Source organism: Natator depressus, chromosome 20, assembly GCF_965152275.1.
Source record: "Natator depressus isolate rNatDep1 chromosome 20, rNatDep2.hap1, whole genome shotgun sequence".
Lineage (NCBI taxonomy): Eukaryota > Metazoa > Chordata > Testudines > Cheloniidae > Natator > Natator depressus.
Genome location: NC_134253.1, coordinates 14,277,034 through 14,302,341, shown reverse-complemented (window position 1 = coordinate 14,302,341; position 25,308 = coordinate 14,277,034).

Here is a 25,308-nt window from a genome sequence, read left to right as displayed (position 1 = left end):
CCCCAGAGGCCTTTTGCCATGTGTGCCCCTGGGCTTCGAGAACTATTGGCTGTGATGAAACTGATTCTGCTCCCCGCCATCCTGCAAGATGGTAAAGAAGCCCCAGCCCGTCTCTGGGCACTCCCTCTGGGAAGGCAGCAGCCACCCGGGAGGTGTGATGGGGTGTGGGAGCAGACAGGGCTGACCAGAGGCCCTGCAGCCAAGGACTGAACAGAGGCTCCCAAGGGCACAGAGCCAGCAGCCAGCCCAGAAGCCTGACAAAGGTCAGTGCAGACAAGTGCCCCACTCCCAGGTCACACTCTGGCTGGGGGCTGGAGATGAGGAGAAGGGCCCTCTGTACATCAGGGCTGGGGGCCTCGGAGCTGGAGTCCCACAGCAGCACACTGGCTGGAGCCCCGCAGGGTACAAAGCCGCAGCCAGGGGACAATGCAGAGGGGACATCGTGGGCTGACCGTGGCCAGAAAACTGTCAGGCGCCTGTTGATGGCTGCCAGGGGTGGGCTGGAGCGGGTACCTGGGCTCTAGCGCAGAGAAGTCTAACCTTGCTCCGGAGCCCCCCAGGGCCCAAGCGAGGAGCTGCTGCATTTTATTGGGACTGAGGGGATTACAGCCTTCGCTCTCCTGCCACCCCTTTGCTCAAGGCGTGGGACCCCCTGGACTTGTACCTGGAGGGTGTGGTGGTTGGAGCGATGTCAGCGCCTGCCCCTGAGTCACAATGCACCTGGTGCTCCCAAGTCCCTATGAGCTCCAAGCACCAGCAGCCGCATTGACTCCTCTGCAGCCCCTCCCCCTCAGGCCGGGACGTGCCGTGCGAGGCCTGCCTGTCACTATTAAAATGCTATTTGAGGGATTTTTACAAGAACCAGCCAGTAAACAGCAACTATGTGCTGACTGACAGTGCTGCAGAGCTTAGGGCGGCACCTCCGACAAACAAACACATGGGGCCGTGTGCTCGCCCAGCTTTGCTGAACCGAGCTGGAAAGCGAACTGTCCACAGCCGCTCGCTCGGCCTGAGGGGCTTGGCATGGGACGGAGGGGTGCAGGGGCCTCTGCCTTTGGAGCAGGGGATAAGCCTCTTCTGTGGGACACCCCCCAACCCCTCGGGAGGGGCTTCTCCATGTTGCCCCGTGCACATGTGCCCTACATGGGAGCGTGTGTGCAGAGCATGTTGGCTCGCCTTTGAACAGCTAGATGCCCGAGCTCAGCACCAGACAGACCAGCCTGCGTCCCCCCTCCCCCGCCCCATGCAGGGAGAGGTCTGGGCACCTAAGGCCAGCATTCGACAGACTGGCCTACATTGCCCCATGCTGGGAGAGGTCTGGGTTAGGGGGTAGGACATGCACATGAGCATTGTGCAAGGAGGCTCATTCACTTGCTGCTCCTTCATACAGACCCCAACCATTAGTCTAGGTATTCATTTGCCTTCCATCACCATAGTGTCTGGGCACCTCACTCTGGGAAGCAGGGCCAGGTTGTTATCCTCACTGTACAGATGGGGGACTGATGAGCTGCTTCTGCCTGCTTTGCTTAGCGCTGTGGCTGCCATGTCCCACCATGTGGCACAGCTGTGGCCTGAGGACCAACAGCCTCTGCCATCCCCACAGCATCACTAGTATTGCTTAGGTGAGTGGATTTGGGTCTGTTGGGAGGTGGGCCCTGGGGATGGGAGTCCTTGCTGCCTCTCCAGCACAGGCTCAGGGTGGGCTGCAGTAATGGCAGAGCCTTCTTCCCACAGTGGTGCTGCCCCAGGGGTAGGAGGACAGTCCAGTTTGCTGGGCGCCTCCAGCCAGTCAGTCACCATGGAGTCATAAACATAGCCATGAGGAGCTGGACAGAGACTCACCACATCTCCTCAGAGGAGACAGATCATTGTCTGCTGGGCACCATCAGTCTGCGGTCAGCAGAGATTTCCCCCTCCCTCCCCCAGCCCAAGCAACTGCCTACCTCAAGTCTCTTGCTGGCTGTATTCACTTCCCTAACGAGCCACTGCAGCTGCTGGAGGATGTGACAGGAGAGGCCTCTGTGTCTGTCAGGGCTACACTGCTCCAGAGCTTTGAAAAGTTGCTTCTGGCCTCCACACATCTCGAAAGCAGAGTGCTGAAATGCAAAAAAATCTGTTGTTTTTGTTAACACAGATTTGACTATTTACAGAAATTGCTCATGCCAGGAGAGTGAACCAGGAGCAGCCGATCTGGTGTAGCCTGCGAGCCACCAATCGCCCCTCTCTGAGTCAACCTGGTGTGGTCTGTGGGTGGACAATGGCCATTCTAAACCCACCTGGTGTAGCCTGGAGCAGCTAATGGCCACTCTCTGAGCCAACCTGGTGTGGTCTGTGGGCAACCTATGGCCACTCTCTGAGCCAAGGTGGCATGGACTGGGACTCTGCGCTAGCTGCTAAGCCACTGCTTGGAATTCAAACTCTTGTTATCTGGATGGTTATGGGACTATTTGGGGGGCAGGGTGCACATGTCTGATGTGCCCCTCCATCAGTGTGATTGGCAAGCACTGTGATTGGCAAGCGCAGTCAGAGATAACATGGGAATAGCATAGCTAACAGTTCAAGGCTTAAAAATGGTTTGTGTTCTCTTTTTTTTATCTCCACAATACCCCCGGCATTGGGACCAGACAAGCACCCAGCCTCAGCCATGCATTGAGCCACTGCACCTGAGATCTTTATGCAACCGAGTGCACCACGAATGTGAATGCAACTGCATGCGCATTATGTAAAAATACCATCCTAAATGCCCAGTCATGTGGCAAAGGTGGGCCATGTGTGCATTTTGCGGGGAAGCACCTCCAAATTCAGCTTCCGAGTGCACACGCTCGCATCAGTAACTGACTGAAGATCAAGCCCCACGTCTTGGATAAGGGCAACAGTTGTCAAGCTTTCTGCAGCCTCAGGAGCCCCTCAAGAGAATCGTAGAATATCAGGGTTGGAAGGGACCTCAGGAGGTCATCTAGTCCAACCCCCTGCTCAAAGCAGGACCGATCCCCGACTAAATCATCCCAGCCAGGGCTTTGTCAAGCCTGACCTTAAAAACTTCTAGGGAAGGAGATTCCACCACCTCCCTAGGTAACCCATTCCAGTGTTTCACCACCCTCGTAGTGAAAGTTTTTCCTAATATCCAACCTAAATCTCCCCCACTGCAACTTGAGACCATTACTCCTTGTTCTGTCATCTGCTACCACTGAGAACAGTCTAGATCCATCCTCTTCGGAACCCCCTTTCAGGTAGTTGAAAGCAGCTATCAAATCCCCCCTCATTCTTCTCTTCTGAAGTCTAAACATCCCCAGTTCCCTCAGCCTCTCCTCATAAGTCATGTGTTCCAGTCCCCTAATCATTTTTGTTGCCCTCCGCTGGACTCTTTCCAATTTTTCCACATCCTTCTTGTAGTGTGGGCCCCAAAACTGGACACAGTACTCCAGATGAGGCCTCACCAATGTTGAATAGAGGGGAACGATCACGTCCCTCGATCTGCTGGCAATGCCCCTACTTATACATCCCAAAATACCATTGGCCTTCTTGGCAACAAGGGCACACTGTTGACTCATATCCAGCTTCTCGTCCACTGTAACCCCTAGGTCCTTCTCTGCAGAACTGCTGCCTAGCCATTCGGTCCTTAGTCTGTAGCGGTGCATGGGATTCTTCCGTCCTAAGTGCAGGACTCTGCACTTGTCCTTGTTGACCCTCATCAGATTTCTTTTGGCCCAATCCTCTAATTTGTCTAGGTCCCTCTGTATTCTATCCCTACCCTCCAGTGTATCTACCTCTCCTCCCAGTTTAGTGTCATCTGCAAACTTGCTGAGGGTGCCATCCACGCCATCCTCCAGATCATTTATGAAGATATTGAACAAAACCGGCCCCAGGACCGACCCTTGGGGCACTCCGCTTGATACCGGCTGTCAGCTAGACATGGAGCCATTGATCACTACCCGTTGAGCCCGACAATCTAGCCAACTTTCTGTTCACCTTTGGACAAGAGCCATTGTCCCATCTCGTCCCGTCCCCATCACAAGTCTTGCACAAGAATCATAAGGGATGGCACCACTGCAAAGGGAAATGCACCAACAGGCTGCGGGGGAAGGGTGTGTCACCAAAAGCTGCAAAATCCCACCGCCACCATCACAGCATGGCCCAGACCCTGCAACCCGGCCTGAACGCAGTAGGACTGGACTACAAGTGTGGGGTTGGAAAACAACCAGACCCAGTTGGGTCGGGTCAGCTCTCCTCCTCTGGCTGAGGCGTCAGCATGGCAGTGTCCCACCGGTCAGCCACCACCACCTCACTACGCTGTGCATGTGCACCAAGGTGTCAAGAGTGCCTCTCACTATGCAGAGCACACAGTGCAGCAAGGGCTGGTAGCTGGTAGCAGGGCATGGAGCCGCCAGTGCACACAACCACCACGGGCAGTAGGTGACTGTGGTGCTGACTCAGGTTCGGAGGGAAGGGTCAGAAAACAACTCGATCCTCTTGGGCTTAGGCCCAGGGTCAGTCTGAAAAATTAGGACTTAAAAATTAGTCCCAAGCAGACCTCTAGCCCCAAACACCCTGGCTGGTGTAAATCAGAATCGCTCCATAGGCTTCTATGGCATTGCACAGATTAGCAGAGGGAGGAATGATGGGAACTGACCACTCCTTGTGAAAACAACCAGCACCTGATGCATCTGGGTGGGATACAAGCTCCTTGGGAGCTTCCTGCAGGTCAGAGTGGATCATCACAATGCTGCCTTCTGGTCTTAGCTTCTCTGGATCTTGGCTGAAGGACCAAAGCAAAGGAACTCGGGGACTGCAACTCCCCTCTCCTCAGGTCCATACGAGGACAGTCATGCTCTGCGTGTGCCCATTCACAGGGGCTCATACAGAGATTCCCCCTGACACTACAGCCTCTGGGAGTCTCAGCCCATCTGCTGGGGCAGCTCAGTATGGGAGAGGTGAGCAATTCACCAGTGATTCAGCAGAAGAGCAAAAGTCCTAAAGTGAGCCTGGCTGGAGGGGCAGGTCGCAGATAGGACAAAACAGGATGGGGGGGGAGAGCTCCGGGCCTATTAATAGGCCTAGTGGGAGATGCAGGCCACAGAAAGTTTTCATAGAATCATAGAAGATTAGGGTTGGAAGAGACCTCAGGAGGTCATCTAGTCCAACCCTTTGCTCAAGGCAGGACCAACCCCAACTAAATCATCCCAGCCAAGGCTTTGTCAAGCCAGGCCTTAAAAACCTTGAAGGATGGAGATTCCACCACCTCCCTAGGTAACCCATTCCACTGCTTCACCACCCTCCTAGTGAAATAGTGTTTCCTAATGTCCAACCTAGACCTCCCGCACTGCAACTTGAGACCATCGCTTCTTGTTCTGTCATCTGCCACCACTGAGAACAGCTGAGCTCCATCCTCTTTGGAACCCCGACTTCAGGTAGTTGAAGGCTGCTATCAAATCCCCCCTTACTCTTCTCTTCTGCAGACTAAATAAACCCAGTTCCCTCAGCCTCTTCTCATAAGTCATGTGCCACTGCCCCCTGATCATTTTCGTTGCCCTCCGCTGGACTCTCTCAAATTTGTCCACATCCCTTCTGTAGTGTTTCATGGTGTTACTGTGGCTTTAAGAGAATGACTAGAAACTCCAACGTGTGGGAGCTGACGGTGGGAGGAGGCAGCTGGTTGGAGGTTAGACTGGCAGGTTGACTGGAGCTAAGATGGTCTATCTGCATGTTAACTACGGATCTAATAAAGACTGTTGTTAAATTACTAGCAAGTAATTAGCACTAACACTAATGGATTATTTGATTATAAACCAACCTATGATAGCAGCAGTGAAGGAGGTGATTCTATGAAAAGAACTGGAAGATATTAAAAAATGGAGGTAAAAGTTACTCAAGAGTGAAAAAGAAGTTTGAATGGAATCAGCTGGCTCAGTGCAGAGTTCCCATTTCTAAAAATGGCACCCAATGGTGCAGAATGCTAAAAAGGGGTTACAGAATACTTGCGTTTATTTCTGAGGCCATTGGAATCTTCTCCTAAGGAAGATGAACAAAAGGTCGCCATCTTTTTTATTATTGCAGGTCCTGAAGCAGTTTGAGCTTAATGGTAGAGAATGAGCTGACTATGTGTAACCCACACACCTCGTGGGTGTGGTGTTCTGTCCCATCTAGTGGCACCAAGACCACATAGAGAGATAAAATGAGTCTGCTCTACAGCCTTTGCTAAAAGCTGGTTGGCTTTTAGCTCATGTGGTACAGGATCATGCACTAAGCTCCAGAGGTCCGAGGTTCAATCCCGCCCACTGACGGACCAGGGTGTGTCAGCTTTACACATGAATCATAGAATATCAGGGTTGGAAGGGACCTCAGGAGGTCATCTAGTCCAACTCCCTGCTCAAAGCATGACCAATCCCCAATTTTTGCCCCAGATCCCTAAATGGCCCCCTCAAGGATTGAACTCACAACCCTGGATTTAGCAGGCCAATGCTCAAACCACTGAGCTATCCCTCCCCGCAAGCTAACCCTCCTCTCCAGTTTGTCTTAGCAAAACTGGAGGGTACTGGTCACTAGAAGGATGAAGTGTGAAAGATCTCAGCATTACTCAAATGGAGGAAGAGCCTTTTGAACCATTCTTAACAGAAACAGAAGCTCCAGGGTGTGGGACCTGACAGTGGGAGGAGGCAACTGGTTTCCAGAGGTCACTAGACTGTTGTAAGAGAACTGCTCCTAGGCCTTGTTTCGATGTATCTGAAGACAGGTTTGTAAGTCTCTTACTCTCCAATAGTTTTAATACTGGAGCTAGTTTTATTAGTTGCTTAAGCTGCTTAAATTCTAGTTGACGGCTGAGCAGCATAAAACCACCCCCAGCATCATGGGCGGCACGTGAATCCCCCTCTTTGGGGAGGCTAGCCCCGACAGCCCCCTTGCCTGCCAGAGCACCAAGCACCCCTCCCCACCTGTCCCATCTGCCCCAAGCCCCTAGCCAGCCTGCAGTAGCCGTACCAGCCACCCCGACCCCCAGGCCTCCAGCTGGCCCAAGCACTGGGTTGCTGGCCAGCCTGAACACTAGCCTACCTGGGCCACTGGCCCAATCCCCAGGCCAGCCTGAGCAGCCCCAGGCTGCTGGCCGGCCCAAGCTGCCCTTGGCCACCCTGGCCCCCAGCCCGATCCCCGGGCCACCGGCTGAAGATGAGCCCCCACGGGGTGTGAGGGCAGGGCCTCAGGATGGAGCATGGGTGGGGACACAGCCTGCCCTGGCCTATGATACCTGCTGCCCATGCCCAGCATTAACCCTGCTCCTCAGCCTGGCACTTGGGGCCACTGAGGCCAGCACTCAGGAGACCAGAGCCCTGTTGCTAGCTGTGTCACACACCTGCTGGGTGACTTGGGCCCTGTCCCATTGCATCTGTTTCTATAACTGCGGCTAGTGGCATCGCCTGCCTCCCTGTCATTTGTAAAGTGCTTTGAGATCCAGGGAGTTTAGTCTCCAAAGGCTGCATGGAGCCTGCTCCCAGCACCTGGCCCTACCACAGGGGCGGTGAGGCCTGGCCTAGGCCAGGGCAATTAGCAATCCAACTCCAGCACACCTGCCCAGCCTGCAGCTGCATTGGCAAAGCTGGGAGCTAGAGTCCCTCCCTTCAGCTCCAGCAGCGAGAGGAATGCCGCCCTTGTGGCCAGGATCCTGGGCTGGAACTCAGGAGGGCTGGGACGTGAAGCCTAGCTCTGCCCTGGGTGAGTCGCACAGTCCCTCTGAGCCCCTGCTCCCATCTGTGACATGGGGACACTAATCTCTCTTCTGCCCTTGTCTGGTGTGTGCATTTGGCCTGTGAGCTCTTTGGGGAAGAGACTGCCCCTCACCCTATTCAGTGCCCCTCACAATGGGGCCTGATCACAGCCAGGGTCTCTGGGTGCTCCCATCCTAACGCAGCCTGCAGCACGGAGTAGGCCAGGCCAGAGGCCTTTAATGCCCTGCTTGGAGCACGGTTGAAGCTAGAGAGTCCCAATGCCCACACACTCAGCTCACAGCCTTGAGCTGTGGCAGAGGTGGCAGCCCATCCCTGTCCTGGGGAGAGCTCCGAGGAAGCAAGACAAGGAAGGCTGGGAAGAGCCCATGTGCTGCTCCAGTGCTGTCAGCCCCAGTCCCGTCTCTGTTTGCTGGAACAATGAAGACTCGATGGCTCCGTGAGCCTTGGCTGAGCAATGCTGGGAGCTCAGGCATGAATTCTGCGGGATGCATGCCAAGAGCCTAGCCCCCATACCAGGAGTGAATGGGCTGGGCGCACCAAGGAGCTGACACATTCACTCAGGCTAATGACCCTCCTCAAGCTGGCAGCTCCATTATCTCCGTGTGCTGGCGTCTGGCCCAGTGGGTTGTGTGCCGTGGAGCATTGTTTGTATCTCACTTCACAGCAGATAATGAGAAGAGTCCATTGAGGGGTGACAGTCACTGCTAGGGAAAGGGCAGAAGCCATTAGAACAACAGAAAGACACAGGGTGAGGAATTAGAGGGGAAGGATGGTCCAGTGGTTACTGCACTCACCTAGCAGGGGGGAGACCCAGGTTTAAGTCCCTGCACTGTTACAGCCTCCTTGGTAGTGTCTCTCTGAGCCTCGGTTCCTCATCTGTGCAATGAGGATCAGAGCCCTGCCTTGCCTCACAGGGGCAGGATAAATACCTTAATGACTGTGAGATGCCCAGATCCTGTGGTGATGGAGGCCAGATAAATGCCTTAGATCTCCTCCCCACAGGTCTGCTAGTACTCCTGCCTACAGCCTCTTCTGTTATTCAGTCCACCCAGCTCTGCCCTGCCCTGCGCCCATGGCTCATCTGACCACCCTTCCCCCAGCTCTGCCACTACCAGAACCCCCTGGCTATTTCAGTCCCAGGCCGTGAAATCTCCCAGGGGAGGAGTGTCTTGTACCAGTGCTGGAGTCAGCCCTGAGCCCAGCCTCCACTGTGGGGAAGCTTAGCAGCTGAACTCTGCAGCTGCCCTGCCTCTACAATGGGACGAACTAAACTCCAGGTCCACACACCCCGAAAGGTTGTGAAAACCTGCCTTGTCCCCCTCCAAGGGCAGAGCAAGGCAGGAGCTGGCTGGGGAGGGACACTGAGTCCACCGTCCACCCTCAAGGGGGATAATGGGAATTTCACCACAGACAGTGCAGGGAGACATGCCCATGTTTTGCAGGTACTGCCCCCAGCGGGGTGCTGCCCAGCTATCCATTAGGGTTGGGGTGACTGGAGCCCCCAGTAACTAGGGTGCAAACCAGACCCCCTTGGCTGGGTCCTACTCCCATCCCATCTGCTCTGCCCATCTGTCCTGCAGGCCTCACCACAAGCTCTGGGCCCTTCAAACTGTGCTTCTATGGGCTCAGTCACTGCTGTCCTCTAGCGGCTACTCAGGAGTCTTACATCCTGCAGGCCCAGGTGAGCGCAGTTCCCCAGGCAGATTGTCCAATAAACCCAGCTCCTGCCGTGCTGACCACCTACCCAAGGGAGCGCCTAGAAAGCCCTGCTCGAGTGCCAGCTGCGTTGGGAGGGTCTGAGCAGTGCTGTGACAGGCAGTCAGAGCACAGGGGGCTCTCAGCCTGTGCTCCCTGATTGCAGCTCTATAGCCTTCACCGGGACCTTCCCCTTTCAGCCCCCAGGCAACGGTGGGTTTCACTGAGATGGAGACAGTGAAGAGGGACAATCTCCCAGGGACTTTGCCCCAGGTATCAACTCTTCCACTTTTTATAAAGGTCGGATGTAGTTTTACTGCACTGGACAGGAGACTAGGAAAACCTGTTAGACATTGTTACTTCCCTTCACAGTTCTGCCAGTGCCCCTTAGTCCTGACCCACATCCCCTTGCTCTCCCAGCCCCGGGCTCCCTACACACAGAGTTCTACCAATGCTCATTAATCCTGACCCGTCAGACCCCGGCTAATTCAATCCTGGGCCCCTGCAGAGAAGACTGCCAGTTGTGCTGCATTGCGCAGTGTTTTTGATGCAAGCTGGTGACCCCTGTGGATTCGGCTGAGCCCACCAAACTCATTTCATTTGTAATTGGAGCCAGATTGAAGCTCAATGCTGCAAAAATGCGGGCTGGTGCCTTTAACCGCAGCATTACAGAACCTTGGACTCTTTCCTGCTGCAGGAAAGGCATCAAAGCGCAGACACCGTTCCAATGCTTTCCCCTCCAATGTATTCCAAATGTTCTAATTATCCCGGCCTCCCACCAGCATTTACACTCTGGCTCTGATACCGAAAACAGATGAAGAGACATAAACATGAGGGGACCTCCCCTCCTCCTGGAACGCGCCAATCCACAGGAGTCAGCCCTGAGCAGGGATTTTGCCAAACACCACCCCGCCCCCCTTCTCTTCCTCCTTGTGTTGGGAAGCAAAGCCCCAGGGGGTGAGCCTGGCTGCAGGGTCTGGATGGGCCTGTGCTGCAGGGAGGATGCACGGCCTAGCTGGCAGAGATGGGAGGGAAATGGTCACAGAACCCAGCGCAATCATTTGGAGCCAAGGCTAGGCTGGGGAGAGGCCCCATCCCCCAAGGTTATGGGGGCTGTAAGTGGGGCGCAGGCCATGCTGGTCTTTGGCACAGGGGTGACGCGCTCACCCAGGCTTCTGAGCCTTGTCACATGTGTCACTAACCTGGAGCCATTTCTGCCCCAGGTATTTATTCAGAGGCTGCACAGGTGCTTGGAGGATTTGGGAGAGTCAGGTCCTAATCCTGACTCTGCAACTGCCAGGCCTGGGTTCAAATTCCCTATGCCACCTTCCTGTGAGATCTGGGGCAAGTTCCTGTGGGACACTGTGCCTCAGTTTCCCCTAATGCAACATGGGGATCATGTAAAGCACTGAGGTCTGGTCTACACTAGGAAATTAGGTTGGTATAACTATGTCACTCAGAGGAGTGAAAAATCCACCCCCCTGAACAATGCCGTTAAATGGGCCTAACCCACAGTGCACATAGCACTGGGTCAACAGGAGAATGCTCCCATCTACCTTGCTACTGCCTCTCAGGGAAGTGGAGTAGCTACGGCCACAGGAGAAGCTCTCCCGTGGGTGTAGGTAGTGTCTTCTCTGAAGTGCGACAGTGTGCAGGTGAAACGTTTTAAGTGCAGACAAGGCCTCAGAGAGGGGCCAATCAAAGGAACAGGTGCATGCACAATGTGAATGTAAACCCGGCCCTGGGCTCCCACTCACAGATGTTCCTCTTTTACCACTTCTCAGACAAAGCCCTCAATTTGCACCAGAACCAAGGCAGCAGTTCCAGCCTCCTGGAGCTTTTGCTTCTTTATAGTCCATGAACAAAACCTTTGTTTTAAAGGTCTCCAAGTTGGGTAAGGGAGATGTCCCCAGCACAAGGAACTGTGGAGTCAGGGGCCATCTCTGAAATTCCCCCAGCACCCAGCCAGCATGTTCCACTGACTGACAGACTCTGCATTGTCCAGGGAACAACTTCCATCTGCCTCCACTGGATCAGGATATGCACTACACACAGCACAGTGTAAGCCAAGCCTGCCCCACACCCACACCACCCTGTGCATGCTCCATATGCCTGCCCCACACACCCACACCCTGAAATCCTGAAAAACCAAAACTAAAACAATGAAAATACAAAAATTTCTAAAACAAATACTTTCTATTAAATTTTTGCAAAAGGTTTGGTATAGAAAAAATTGTTCAGGCTCTTGACTTTAAAGGAGTCAGGATTGCACCCTCAGTCTGTATTATCACAGAGCCCAAGTTGCATCCACACTCCCAACAATCTGTCCAACCTAGGTGCTTGGCTGCATTGTCTGTAGTCGCTGCTTAAACCACTAGACCATCATTGCCTTCACACAGCCAGGAGAACACCCAAGGATTTCTGACTCCCAGCCCCCACCCCCCTCTGCCCAACTCTAATCATTAGACCCTACTCCACTCCCAGAGCTCAAAACAGAACCCAGGAGTCCTGATTTCGAGCCCCCACCCCCCACACTATCCCAGTAGACCTCACTCTGTGTCCTCCCAGAGTTGGGAATAGAACCCAGGAGTCCTGATTCCCAGCATTATACTGCAAATAGTTATGTAACCCATTGGGAAAGCATAAGTGTTTCTGACCCTTTTGGGGGCTGCTCCAGAAAGGAGTAACAAGTATTGCTCCAACTCATCCCAGTGGTCAGGGGGTCATGACCTGCTGGTCCCCAGGGGAGGGGTCATTAGTCCTGTCCATGATCTCAGTGCAAGTTGTCCAGTTTTCTTTAAAAAACAACTCCTCTTTCATTTACTTCACACACAGAGAAAACAGTCTGAGGCCGTGAGCTGCGGCTGTCCTGTTGCAGGCAATCTGTATTTTATCTACCTGAGACACCGATCTGCCCCCTCATTGTAGTGTGTGAGCCTCACAATCTTTAATCATTATCCTCTCCCCCGTTTCCGGGAGCTAGGGCACTGCTCTTCCCCCCACTCAGCTGGGAAATGGAGCAACAGCAGTGAGCCCAAGGCTAGCCACACAAAGATGCTTAGCTAACCACTGTGAGGTCACCTTCTGGCCCGTGGAATCCATAGGAGGCATGGGGAACACGAGCGCCTCATGCTGGGACCCACACATGGCAGTGTGTTGGCAGGGAGCCTCAGCCGCCGAAGGGAGATGCTGACAGGAGCAGTGTGTACTCAGCCCCAGCCTGCTCAGGGAGTTAGGCACCTGAGCTGCCCCCCTGCAAGAACCAAGGCAGTGCACACCTAACGCCATAGAAAATGGGGTTGGGAGGGGAGGCGGTGGCCTTCTTTATACCCTTTAGGCTGGGGATTACATCACTCACCTGGATGTGGGAGCCCTGGTTCAATTTACCCCTTCACCATAGTCATTCCAATGCTCCCTCTGGCCCGATGCACGTTTAATTATTCACACAAAGTAAAACAGCTTCAACAAGGCAGATTGAGAGTCCCCTCAGAACATCCCCTAGCCCAGTAGCTAGGCACTCAGCTGAGAGGTGGGGAAGCCCTGCTCAAATCCCTTCTCAGCAGGCAGAGGTGGCAGTCGAACTAGGGTCTGGGGGAGTGCCCTAACTGCTAGCCCAAAGGGGGGCCTGTGCCTCCTCCTGCTAGCTGTTAGGTGGGCTTTGAGACTGTGTATCTGATCTGAGCAGGCACTGCAGGCAAGATAGGCAGGACAACACTTACCTTCCCCTGACTTGAGGAGCATATTGGGGCACAGGTGTGAGCTAGGCCTCCAGATACCCAGGGTGAGGCATTGTGCACACAAAATTAGGCTTCTAGGGAGCTTTTACAGCAAACATGTAGGTGCAGAGGGATTTGGGGCACCTTCAGCCTCAGACAGCAGCTGCCTGGGGGTTCTGAGGCTCTCACTGGCACCAGGGGTGGCCCTAGACTAGCTGCCAGCAACTGGCGCCCTTGGAGAACCATGCAATTGGCGCCCCCAACCGCAAACCCCAAGGGCAGATCTAGGCTGAGGTTTTGGGTAAACTAGGAAACATTTTGCCCCTTTTTTCCTTTTAATGTTTTTTAAGCATTTTTTTTTAAACAGAGGCTTAATTATTTGGTTTGTCCGTCCGTCCGTCTGTCCAACCAATGTTTCTGAGATCAGATAAAATAGAAACACAAAATTTTCAGAACAGATTTGTTAACAACTAGATGATATTTCAGTCCGATTTCAAATAAAAATGCATTTAAAATGTTAATTATAATTTTTATTATTACAAATCCAAAATTATCCATTACGCTGTCCTGCTTTAACTGCCATTACTACCACATCCAATAAAGAAAGAAATAAGAAAACTCTTCAATGAACTCTTCAATAACCTGTATTTACAACACACTCCAAATAAAAAACACTGTGCTCTTAAAACATGACTTTTCTTGCTTTAAGTTTTGAAAATTCAGTCACTAGTTCTTTTAGATCCAGTTTTCCAGCTATTTCATGCTCTATTGACATTGTGGCAAGTCCAACAAGTCTCTCTTGCACCATTGTTGAACGCAGATATGTTTTTATCAATATTAACTTTGAGAAGCTACATTCCCCACTAGCTATGGAAACTGGAAAAGTTAAAAGAATGCATAGAGCTATAAAAATGTTTGGAAAACTGTGTGAGAGTTTATTTTCACAAACAAACTTCAGTACTTCTTCAGGAGTGGAATATTTCTTAAGCTGTCTTGAAAAAGCCTGAAGCTCACTACACAAATCTGTAGCATCAATGTTTTTTGAATTTTCATGAGTCAATGCCGACTCCAGTTTTATATAAAATTCTCTTATCTGTTTCGCTGTTTTCTTTTGCAAGCTATGGATCTCATATAGAAAGCAAAATACTGACTCTAGCTGCTGCATCTGTTGAAATCTTTCGTCAACCAGGTGAATAGCAGTATCAAGGCCTGGGAAGTAGAAATTCACTTTGAACCTTTCTTTTGGGTTCTGAATGGGTGTGTCTCGTCTTTCATAGGAAAACTGCTGTTTCTTTTGCCAAATGCGAACTGGCTCTGGTTCAAATTCTGTTGGAAAGTCTACTTCTTCAGCAAGCTCAAGGGAATCTATCAATGTTCTTTCAAACCCTTCATCACTTCTGAATTCCTCCAGAATAGCAGAATGTACATTCAAGTTCTTTTCCTGAAGCTGCTTACTAGTGAGGTTAATCTCAAATAGGATATTATGTCACAAAATGAGTGAAGTCACAAATTTGAACTTGGAAAGGCCATTTGCAAGAGCTTTTGCATCTGAACGTGCCATATTGCCAGATGATCCAGTAAAGGTAGTATCATCAGAAATTTCAGTTAGGGCATCATAAATGTTTCCAAGTTCATAGCAAAGAGGCTTCAAAGCATCAGTGCAACTCTCCCATCCTAAGTGGTTTCACAGTTAGAGAATTCACATGGCGAGTCAGAATCTCCCAACAGTGTGTTGAGCCTGAGAAAAAACACATAAACACGTTGCACCAGGTCAAAGAAACTGCTGCAGCATCATTGACAACCAAATTCAGAGAATACGCACTGCAAGAAACGAAAAAGGCCCCAGGATTGATTTCCATCATTCTCCTTTGCACACCATTGTCTTCACCCTTCATATTACTCCCATTATCATAGCCACGTAAGTTTTCAACAGATGACAACACTGTTTCAAACTCTTGTAGAATAGCTTCAGTCATAAATGCTCCAGTTGTCTCCTTCAGCGGTATGAAACCCCAAAAATGTTCCTTTATAAGCACTTCAACATTATCTTCATCTGCAGACTTTTCCGTAGCCACAAAATGAATGATCGTCGTCATTTGTTCAACATGACTCACATCGGGTGTATAGTCCAGTATTATTGAAATGTATTTTGCAGAATGGGCAGCTTCTACAATTTTCTTTTTAATGCCATTTTCTAGGATTTGAATCAGTTCATTCAGCATATTTTTTCCTAAGTAATGAACCTGTGTTTCATGATCAGTTATTTTACGTAGATGCTCCTTCATGACTGGATCAAACAAAGCTAGGTTTTCAACACATTTAAAAAAGTTTCCATTACCTGGAGTGTATAATTTTTTATTTCTACCATAGCCGCAGAATGCTAAATTTTGCCCACCAAGAACTCTCATAAAGCAATCAGACACTCTAATATTTGTTGCCAATATTCTTCTTTTTCCTTGATCACACGTAAATTTTCTTCATCTATAGTTTTTGCTTTTTTCAATCGTAATTCAAGTTCTTTCCAATTTTGAAAACATTCCAAATGTTCTGTACTTCTTTCATGTGAAGAGAGAATTGAAGATATGTTTTTCCAGTCCTTCGAACCATTTTCAATAAGTGATGTACCAACTGCTTGATTTCTAAACAACTTGCTGCAAACGCAAAACGCAGAGTCCTTTGACACTGAATATTGTAACCAGTTTCAATGAATTCCTTCCCCATTAATGAGTTTCCTCTTGTAATGCTGAGCAGAGAATTTTCTTTTATTTCCATCCTTAGGGAAGGGAAATTCATGAACTTGTTCGGGTCCATGTTCCACGAGAATTTGCCACACATTGTCATCATATCTGGGCCATGAAGCTGGGTCTCCATACTGTAACTTGTTTGTAACTTCCTCATCCTTTCTTCCTTCTATTTCATTTACTTCAATTTCTGCATGTGTCTCTGAAGGTGAATAAATTTTCTCCACTTCCATATTAGTCTGATGCTGTGAGCTGCCTTCATCTAGAAGTAAGTTTCCATCATCTTGAGTTTCCAAGCTGCTCTTTTGTGATGTGAGCTACCCTCATCTCGAAGTAATATACCTTCATATTGATATTCCATAGTGCTTCCATGCGGACGTAAGCTAACCTCCTCTCCAAGTAAAAGTCCTTCATCTGGATGCTGTGAACTGCTTCCATCTTTATTTGGCTTAAAGAGAAGATATTTCAGGAAGGATCCCTGCTGTTTTGCTTGGTCCTTTTCCCTCTCAGCCTTTTGTTTACGATACTCAGCTCCTGAGGGTTTTCTTCCTCCTCTTTCTGCCATGGGACATTTGAATATTATGTACTGTGCTCCTGACTGAAAGCATTATAGCATTAAGGATGGCTGACATACCCACCACATGGTTGACTATTTAAACCGCATTGCAGCCATCCCAACACGTCTTTTCACTGGTTCAATGATTAGTAACATAAACTCACTTACCTATTAAAACAGTTAGTTACAGAGTTTACATGGAAAAAAATGACCTTTTTCAACATTATAATCCGACACCAACTGTTTGGAAAGTAATCCCCTTTCTCAGGGTTACCCGCTTGGAGTGTGACGTTATCACTTTCGTAGTCTATTAAGCGTTAACGCTGTTACTTTTCTTTTATGGACCTTATTTATTACATGTGAACCAGTTATAACAAAGAAAAGTTCATAGTTATACAGCCCGATAATAACGCCAAGGTTTAATAACGCTTAAAGATACTCACATTTTGGATTTATAATGCTTAAAGACATTATTCTTTATTCTTTGGCACCAAGAAACACAATTTTCCACAGTATTCGCTCAATTCTTAACCATCTACCTGTGACGTGTGTTAAAATGACTGTTTGACATGTATCAACTCGCAATATCGCCGCTCTACATGAATTTCCTGCTATGCGACCTTGATGTATATTTGAGTTAGGTGTCGCTAGCATTGCAGCTCTTGCCACTGGAGATGTGTTTCACTGTGGCTGAGTTATTGCTTATCAAAATTGTGGAGTGGGTCATCTTGACCCTATGTCACAAATTGGAAAAAAAATTTTGCTAAAATATTATTTATTTTTGCAGTAAATAAAAGATTTGACATTAATAAATTCTCAGAAATGTAGATAAATTAATTATAATTCATATTCCCTCCGTACACACATGGGAATTGAAATAATGACAGCTTAGTTATTTTATTTGTGGGTTTTTTCCCATCTTTTTCATTATTTTTTTTTAAATTTGATTTTTTTCCTCGACTTTGGTGCCCCATTTAACTTGGCCCCTAGGCGACCGCCTAGTTCGCCTATATGGACGGGCTGCTCCTGACTGACCCCTAAGTGACTTCCCAAGGCTGCACACAGAGCTGTGGCAAAGCAGGGGAGAAATGGTTACTTACTGGAACTGAGGTTCTTTGAGATGTGCTGCAGGGTGTATGCTATGTAGGTGTGTGTGCGCCCAGTCCCTGGAGCTGGAGAATTGTACCAAGCAGTACCCGTAGCGGCAGCACTCGGCCTTGTGCTCATGGCCCCTCCTCTGGCTCTATGACGTGACCCTGCCCTGGTCGCACCGAACGCCCAGGGAGCAGACTCCAGTACAAGGGGATGGAGGGTGGTTGTGGCATAGAAGTTGTCAGGACAAATTTTTTGATGGCCTCAGAGTGCAGCCACCAATTCTTGCTGGTGGCCGCTCTCAAACTTTTCCCTAAAATACTTAATTAGCTTTAGGAAAACCAAATAAATATGCACATAGACACACCCAAATCATTGTAATTTATTTATTGCTAGCTAGCAAGTCTGTTGTGAAATGTGCCATTAACAAACATACAAGTACAGTATCACTTTTCACGGCAGACTTATTCAGCCCTGGCAAGCCGGAGACAAATTAAGCCCTGGATGGAGGGTTGGGGAAGGCAGCAGAGGCCAGGAGTGATAGGGGTGGGTGGGGGAGGCAGCGGGGGGCTGGAGCCTGAAGCCCCACGGCTGGAGCCTGAAGCCCTGCAGCCAGACGATGGGGCCCAGGGAAGGAGCCAGAAGGCATGTGGCCAGAGCATGGGGCTGATGTGCAAAGCCTGAGCCCCACCACCCCCGGGAAGGTGGGGAACTCACCGCCTGCCTGCTCCTCCAGAGTCCTGCCTGAGGTGTCTCCAGAGGGGGCAGGGCCCAACCCCTGCTGGCGGCCACAGCAACAACACCAAGGCGGAACACCAAGGAGGGGGAGGGGCCACTACTTTGTCCCCTCTCCCCCCATCACAGCCCAGGAGGCTGTGGCCATAAGAAAAGCCCCTGGTGGCTGCATTTGAGAAACGCTGCCACTTAAAGGTAAGTAACTGTTTCTTCTTCAAGAAGAAGAATACACAGCCATGTATTCCACTGAGGTGACTCACAAGCAGTACCCCGACAGGACGCAGGGCTCAGAGTCTACCTAAACAAGAATTGCAGCTCCACCCTACCAAAACTTCCATCTGTCCTGGAAGATGCGATACAAACATTTACGAGCCATCACTGCATCTATGACCATATAGCAACCCTGCAAAAGTCCAGTATTGAGACGTCACTGAGGAATGCTATTGACGTTGCGGCACTCTCATAGAATGAGCTCACACTGCTGAGGTGTAGCCAGAGCTATTTCAAAGCTTCCCCTCCTGTCCCTGACACCCCAACTGTCCCCCTCTCTGCATGCAGAGCACCCGCCCCACTTCCCTCCTATCATAGAATCAAAGGGACCGAAAGGAACATCTAGTCTAACCCCCTGCCAAGATGCAGGAATTGCTGTGTCTAAACCATCCTAGACAGATGGCTCCAGCCTCCTTTTGAAAACCTCCAGTGAAGAAGCTTCCACAATCTCACTAGGCAGTCTGTTGTATTGGTCTATGTTCTAAATGCGGAGGCTTTTCCTGAGATTTAATCTAAATCTGCTGTGCTGTAGTTTGAACCTATTGCCTCTTGTCCTGCCCTCTGTGGCAAGAGAGAACAACTTTTCTCCATCTTTTTAGGGCAGTCTTTCAAGACTGCTATCATATCCCCCCTTAATCACCTTGTGACGCATGGCTAGAAAGGGTTAAACATCCTTGTCATGAACTCACAGGTCGTGCCCACTCTTGGCCCTGTGCAGTCCCTGGGAGGAACCCCCTTCAGTGAGACAGCCCTTTTCGGGAGTCCACTCTTTCTCTTGGGGGTTAAGCCCCTCCATCTCCTGGAACCGTACCCCTCAGGGAGTCCACTTGCTCTGGACCCTCGGGCCTCCATTCCCAGAGGGAATAATGCATCCCTGTTCTCTAGACCGGAGTGACTCTCAGCCAGCGTAAAACAGGAGGGCGTCTGAACATAGCACAGGAAACTCTCAGGGCCCTCAGGCTTGGCCTCCCTCAGCAAAGCACAGCACATCTAAGTCTCCCCTGCATCCAGCTCTCTCTCTCTCCAGCCCAGAGCACCCGCACTTCCCAGCTGGGCATCTGACACCACCAGCCCAAAGCCCACCTCCATCCACCATCCTCTCTCCAGGCAAACAAGGCCACCCGGGTCTCCTCTCCTCTCCTCTCCTCTGTCCCCTGCCCACCCCTGGCTTGAACCAGCCGGCAAGGTCACTGGGGTCCTCTCTTCACAGCCGACCATCCTACCACAGGCCAGAACCGGCTGTGACTCCTGAGCTGGGCCCCCGGTGACCAGGTCCCCAGTCGCTGGGGCATCCACCCTCCAGGCCATTGGCTGGGGTCCCAAGCTCCGTCGCCAGTCTCTGTAACAACAAACTCACTCTCCCATCACCTCGCCAAACCAGCAACACCCAGAGAAACTGAGTCCCACCCCCTCTGCATGCAAACCATTGGAAAAACAAGGAAAAACCAAGAAAAACCCGCACTTCATCACAATCCTGCAGAATAAATAACCCTCAAAAGACATGTGAGGAGATAATGTTTGTGTTTTTGTGAATTTTTACACATATATGAGTAGGGTCGACAATGTAATCAACAGTCCCTGTCTATATTGTATTCTGATATCTTTTAAATGAATTGTAAACATAGGATATCTCGGTATTCATCTATCTTTGAAATGTACTGTGAATGGTGGAGGAAAAAGCAAATGGCCTTATGTTAATTCATATAGCTAAGTACCGGTAGTGGACCTCCTTCAAAGTCATCCTAATTACCTTTTGTTCCCTGAGGAAATCCCAACTTGTCAAAGGGGACATGAAATTGTATAAAAGATCCGTGGGTCCTGATTCTGCAATCTTAAATCTACTTAGGCTTCATCAGGGAAAATTTGAGTCACATGATTGAGGTCCCAGTTATGCTGGTATGCCCAGAATATGAGATTTGGACATTGGACTATAACCTATGACAGCGTTCTTCCTGGCAAGGCCCACGAGCCAGTGGCGGCTCCCATTGACCCTACGTGCGGCTCCCTAAGTTCCCTCTAAGCTGCGCGGCTGCACAGCCAACTATAAATAGCCGTGCAGCAGCTCTAAAGGGCCACGCAGCAGGGACCTGGAGAGGAGAGATGTAGGGAGTGGGTGGGAACTGGGGAGGGGAGCAAGTTGGGCTTACAGGGCTGCTGTGGGCCTCTCCCCCGACCCTGGAGCTCCCGTGCTGCCTGCTGGCAGGGAGAGAACTGGAGGAGTCCTCTGGCCTCAGCCTTGGGGCAGCCTGCTTGCACCCCAAACTCCTCAGCCCCGACTCCACCCCAGAGCCCGCACCCCGAGCGAGAGCCCTCATCCCCCCACAGCCCAACCCTCTGCCCCAGCCCTGAGCCCCCTCCTGCACCCCAAACCCCGCATCCCTAGCTCCACCCTAGAGCCCTCACCCGCAGCCAGAGCCCTCACCCCACCCTCTGCCACCTCCCACACTCCAAACCCCTCAGCCCCACCCCATGCAGCTCTCACATTGAAGGTTTTTTTTGCCAAAGTGGCCCCCACTTCAAATATAATGAAAAGCACGGTCCTATGAACTATTTCTGAAAGAACTTTTTGCAACTACAAAGCTCACCATCTCTGGTATGAATTTGAACCTCAATGAATTGATCTCATGTCTGTATGTATAATGATCTTTTAACCTTACTCTCTCTCTTTTGTTTTTTAATAAATTTTAGTTAAGTTAATAAGAATTGGTTGTAGCATGTATTTGGGTAAGACCTGAAACATTCATTAACATGGGAGGTGATGTGTCCGATCCTTTGGGATTGGTAGAACCTTTTCTTTTATATGATGACATAATATTTACAGAAATTTTCATCATATTTGACGTGGATACCTGGATGGAGGCCTGAGGCTAGATCACTTTAAGGGAACTTTGTTGTTTGAACTTCTAAGTAACCAGTAAGGTAATAAAGAAACCGTTTTGTGCTGGTTTGGTGAATCTAAGTATTGGAATATCCACCAGCCTTTTGGGGCCTGTCTGCCCCATTTTTTGCAGTTCACCCAAATTGAGTGACCACAGCTGGCACCCCACTAGGACCCTGGTCACAGTGGCATAGGCCTGCTTGGATACACATTACCACAGGTTAATTGGGTCTTTGGATCAGAACCACACACTTGTCAAAATTTAATTCTGATATTGGAGATTTTAAGGGTTAAAAATCAGTTACAGTGAGTGACCCATGATTGAGATCCTGACTGAAAAAGCCTGGAAGAACTGTGCTCACAGAGGGGGTTGTCTTTTAAGAAAAAGGCCCCAGAACAGGAACTGAAAAATCTGTTAATTGCCAGTGATAAGGAAGCAGACCCAGCGAAAATGCTTGCAGTAAGAAACCAGCAGCAGTGTGAATATGAACAAAGAATGGCGTATCTTCGATTGCAAGAAAGGCAAAAGATAGCTAATATGGAAAGAGAACGCCTGTGTTTTGAACAGGAACAAAAAATGGCATAGATTAGATTGCACAAACTAGAAGCTAAGGCAAAAGTGGACAGACTTAAGCTCCAACTCAAAAGCATAAAGAAACAACAGGAATTGTATCATCCTGAAAAGCCAGCTCCTCTCAACAACAAAGATGGGGATAGAATCCATCCAGTTTGTAACAATGTTGGTATGTTGTTTGACTCTTAGCCAGGGGTGGCCAACCTGTGGCTGCGGAGCCACATGTGGCTCTTCAGAAGTTAATATGTGGCTCCTTGTATAGGCACCAACTCCAGGGCTAGAGCTACAGGTGCCAACTTTCCAATGTGCCAGGGGTTGCTTGCTGCTCAACCCCTGCCCCCACTCTGCTCAGTACCCTCGCTCCCCCTCTCCTGCACACCATGAAACAGCTGATTGGGAGGTGTGGGGAGGGAGGGGGTGGTGCTGATCGGCAGGGCTGCCAGTGGGTGGGAGAGTTGATGGGGAGCTGCTGACATATTACTGTGGCTCTTTGACAATACACATTGATAAATTCTGGCTCCTTCTCAGGCTCAGGTTGGCTACCCCTGCTCTAAGCAGTTGTCTGTGTGTAACCAAATTTACCCCAACACTGCCACCTTTTATATAAATGCTTTCACTGTGAGTTCAGGTGAAGGTAACCCCATAATTTGTGCAGAGAATGTAAAAATCAATGGTAAAAGCTGTTTAGGGAAAATTAACAGATAATAGCTCATCTTAATTAGCCTCTTACTCCACCTTTTCGTGTGTGTGTGTGTGTGTGTGTATTTTGCCTTACTATATGTTCCATTCTATGCATCCGATGAAGTGAGCTGTAGCTCACAAAAGCTTATGCTCAAATAAATTGGTTAGTCTCTAAGGTGCCACAAGTACTCCTTTTCTTTTTGCAAATACAGACTAACACGGCTGTTACTCTGAAACCTGTTAAATGTGTATGAATCCACTGGCCTTGCTTCAGAAAGACCCAGTGTGGATAGCTTTGAAAAGATTTTAGATGAAATAAAAATTAGGGAGTTTAAACAGCACTACAAGCTTAAACAGCTTGTTGAGGAGACAATGTTGTTGGAACATGAATGTCTCCACGTTGATTCTTTAAGTAAGCAGTCTGTGACTCAGGTACTGAGGAAAGATCGGGTTACTGGTTTTTCAGAGCAGAACAGCCTTATAACTGAACCCACAAGGATGCAGGGGAGAGCAGGCAAATTCTCATCTCTAGATATTTTGGATATGACTTGCAGTCTCTTAGTGGACTTGACATCTGATTCAACGTGGAAGAAGAGGTTGGTAATGGAAGGACAAAAGAACCTTGAGTCTAACATGCTAATGAAAATAGATAGAATCTCTTTAAGACAGAGTCCAGCCTTGGAATTGGTAAAGCTTGAGGATCTGAAAACTAGTAATGAAGCTAGTGTCTGTGTTGCTGCAAATTACCTGACTGATTCCGGGGGGAACAGACTTGCCTGTAGCTGTTAGCAAAAGGGACACACCCAACCAGTCAATGGATTCTGTTAAGCAAAAGAGCTCAGATTTTGACCCTCCAGAACAGGAAGGAAGGGAAAAAGTTTATTATGCTAATGGAAGCCACAGGTGATCCCTAAAATACCAAAACACCAAGGAAATGGTTAAACTAAAAACCCATGTTAAGGAAGACCCTAAGGTCAAGAAAAAGCTACAAAGATTCAAAAGGGATGTTGAACAAGCTGACCTAAAGAATGATTTGTCTAAACCAAAGGCTTGGCATGACAAAAATTATTGTAAATGTACACTTGTGATAAAACTGATGTTGTTGCTAATGATTATAACTGACTTGTTGCTGATACCAAAAACTGTAAAAATGTACAATGTGCAGGGTTTTTTGAAAAAACCCTTGAACATCTTGGGAGTGATACATAAGAACTCATTATGTAGTAAAAGTCTTCATGGTTATACTGTTTCATTAGATGACAACACACTTTATGTTAAAAGGCCTGATAATACTGATATTTCACAGTTAGTGCCTGTATCTAATCTTGAAACTGTACACAGCAGAAAAACCACTACAAGCTTGAAAAAAGCTGTGCACAAAGGGAAACTGAGGTACAACACCTCACAGCCTTTATGGCTGAATGCCAGAGTAAGTGCTCTCTGAAGAACATTAATGGCTATGTTAAGTCAGCACATAGACCAAACCCTGGAGTCACTGAAGTATTTCACAAAGTATGGACTAAGTTTCTGGCTAGGGCCAAAGCATGCATCAATAATTTGGCCTTACAAAGAATTCAATGTAAACACAGCTCATATCAATGTTTGAAGGTCCTTAAGGTGTATCCAGGAGCTCTAATTTCGCCCTTCCACACCAATCTCAAGTTGGGGTGTGATGCATGGCTAGAAAGGGTTAAACATCCTGCAAAATAAATAACCCTCAAAAGGCAAGTGGAGAGATAATTTTGGGTTTTTATGTATTTACATATGTATGAATAGGGTCAACAATGTAACCAACAGTCCCTGTCTCTGCTGTATTCTGATATCTTTTAAATGAATTGTAAACATGGGATATCTCGGTATTCATCTATCTTTGAAATGTACTGTGAATGGTTGTGGAAAAAGCAAATGGCCTTATGTTAATTCATATAGCTAAGTACCGCTAGTGGACCTCCTTCAAAGTCATTCTAATTACCTTTTGTTCCTGAGGAAATCCCAACTTGTCAAAGAGGACATGAAATTGTCTGAAAGATCCTTGGGTCCTGATTTTGTCATCTCAGATCTGCTTAGACTTCATCAGGGGAACTTTGAGTCACAAGACTGAGGTCCCAGTTATGCTGGTATGCCCTGAATATGATATTTGGACATTGGACTATAACCTATGAACTATTTCTGAAAGAACTCTTTGCAACTACAAAGCTCACCGTCTCTGCTATGAATCTGAATCTCAACGAATTGAACTCATGTCTGTATGTATATTGATCTTTTAACCTTACTCTTTTGTTTTTTAATAAATTTTAGTTTAATTAATAAAAATTGGCTGTAGTGTATATTTGGGTAAGATCTGAAACATTCATTAACATGGCAATGTGTCTGATCCTTTGGGATTGGTAGAACCTTTTCTTTTATATGATGAAATAAGATTTACATAAATTTTCATATTTAACGTGGGTACCTGCATGGAGGCCTGAGGCTGGATCACTTTAGGGGAACAGTGTTGTTTGGACTTCTGAGTAACCAGTAAGGTGGTAAACTGTTTTGTGCTGGTTTGGTGACTCTAAGTATTGGAATATCCACGAGCTTTTTGGGGATTGTCTGCCTCATTCTTTGCAGTTCACCATAATTGAGTGACCACAGCTGGCTCCCCACTAGGAC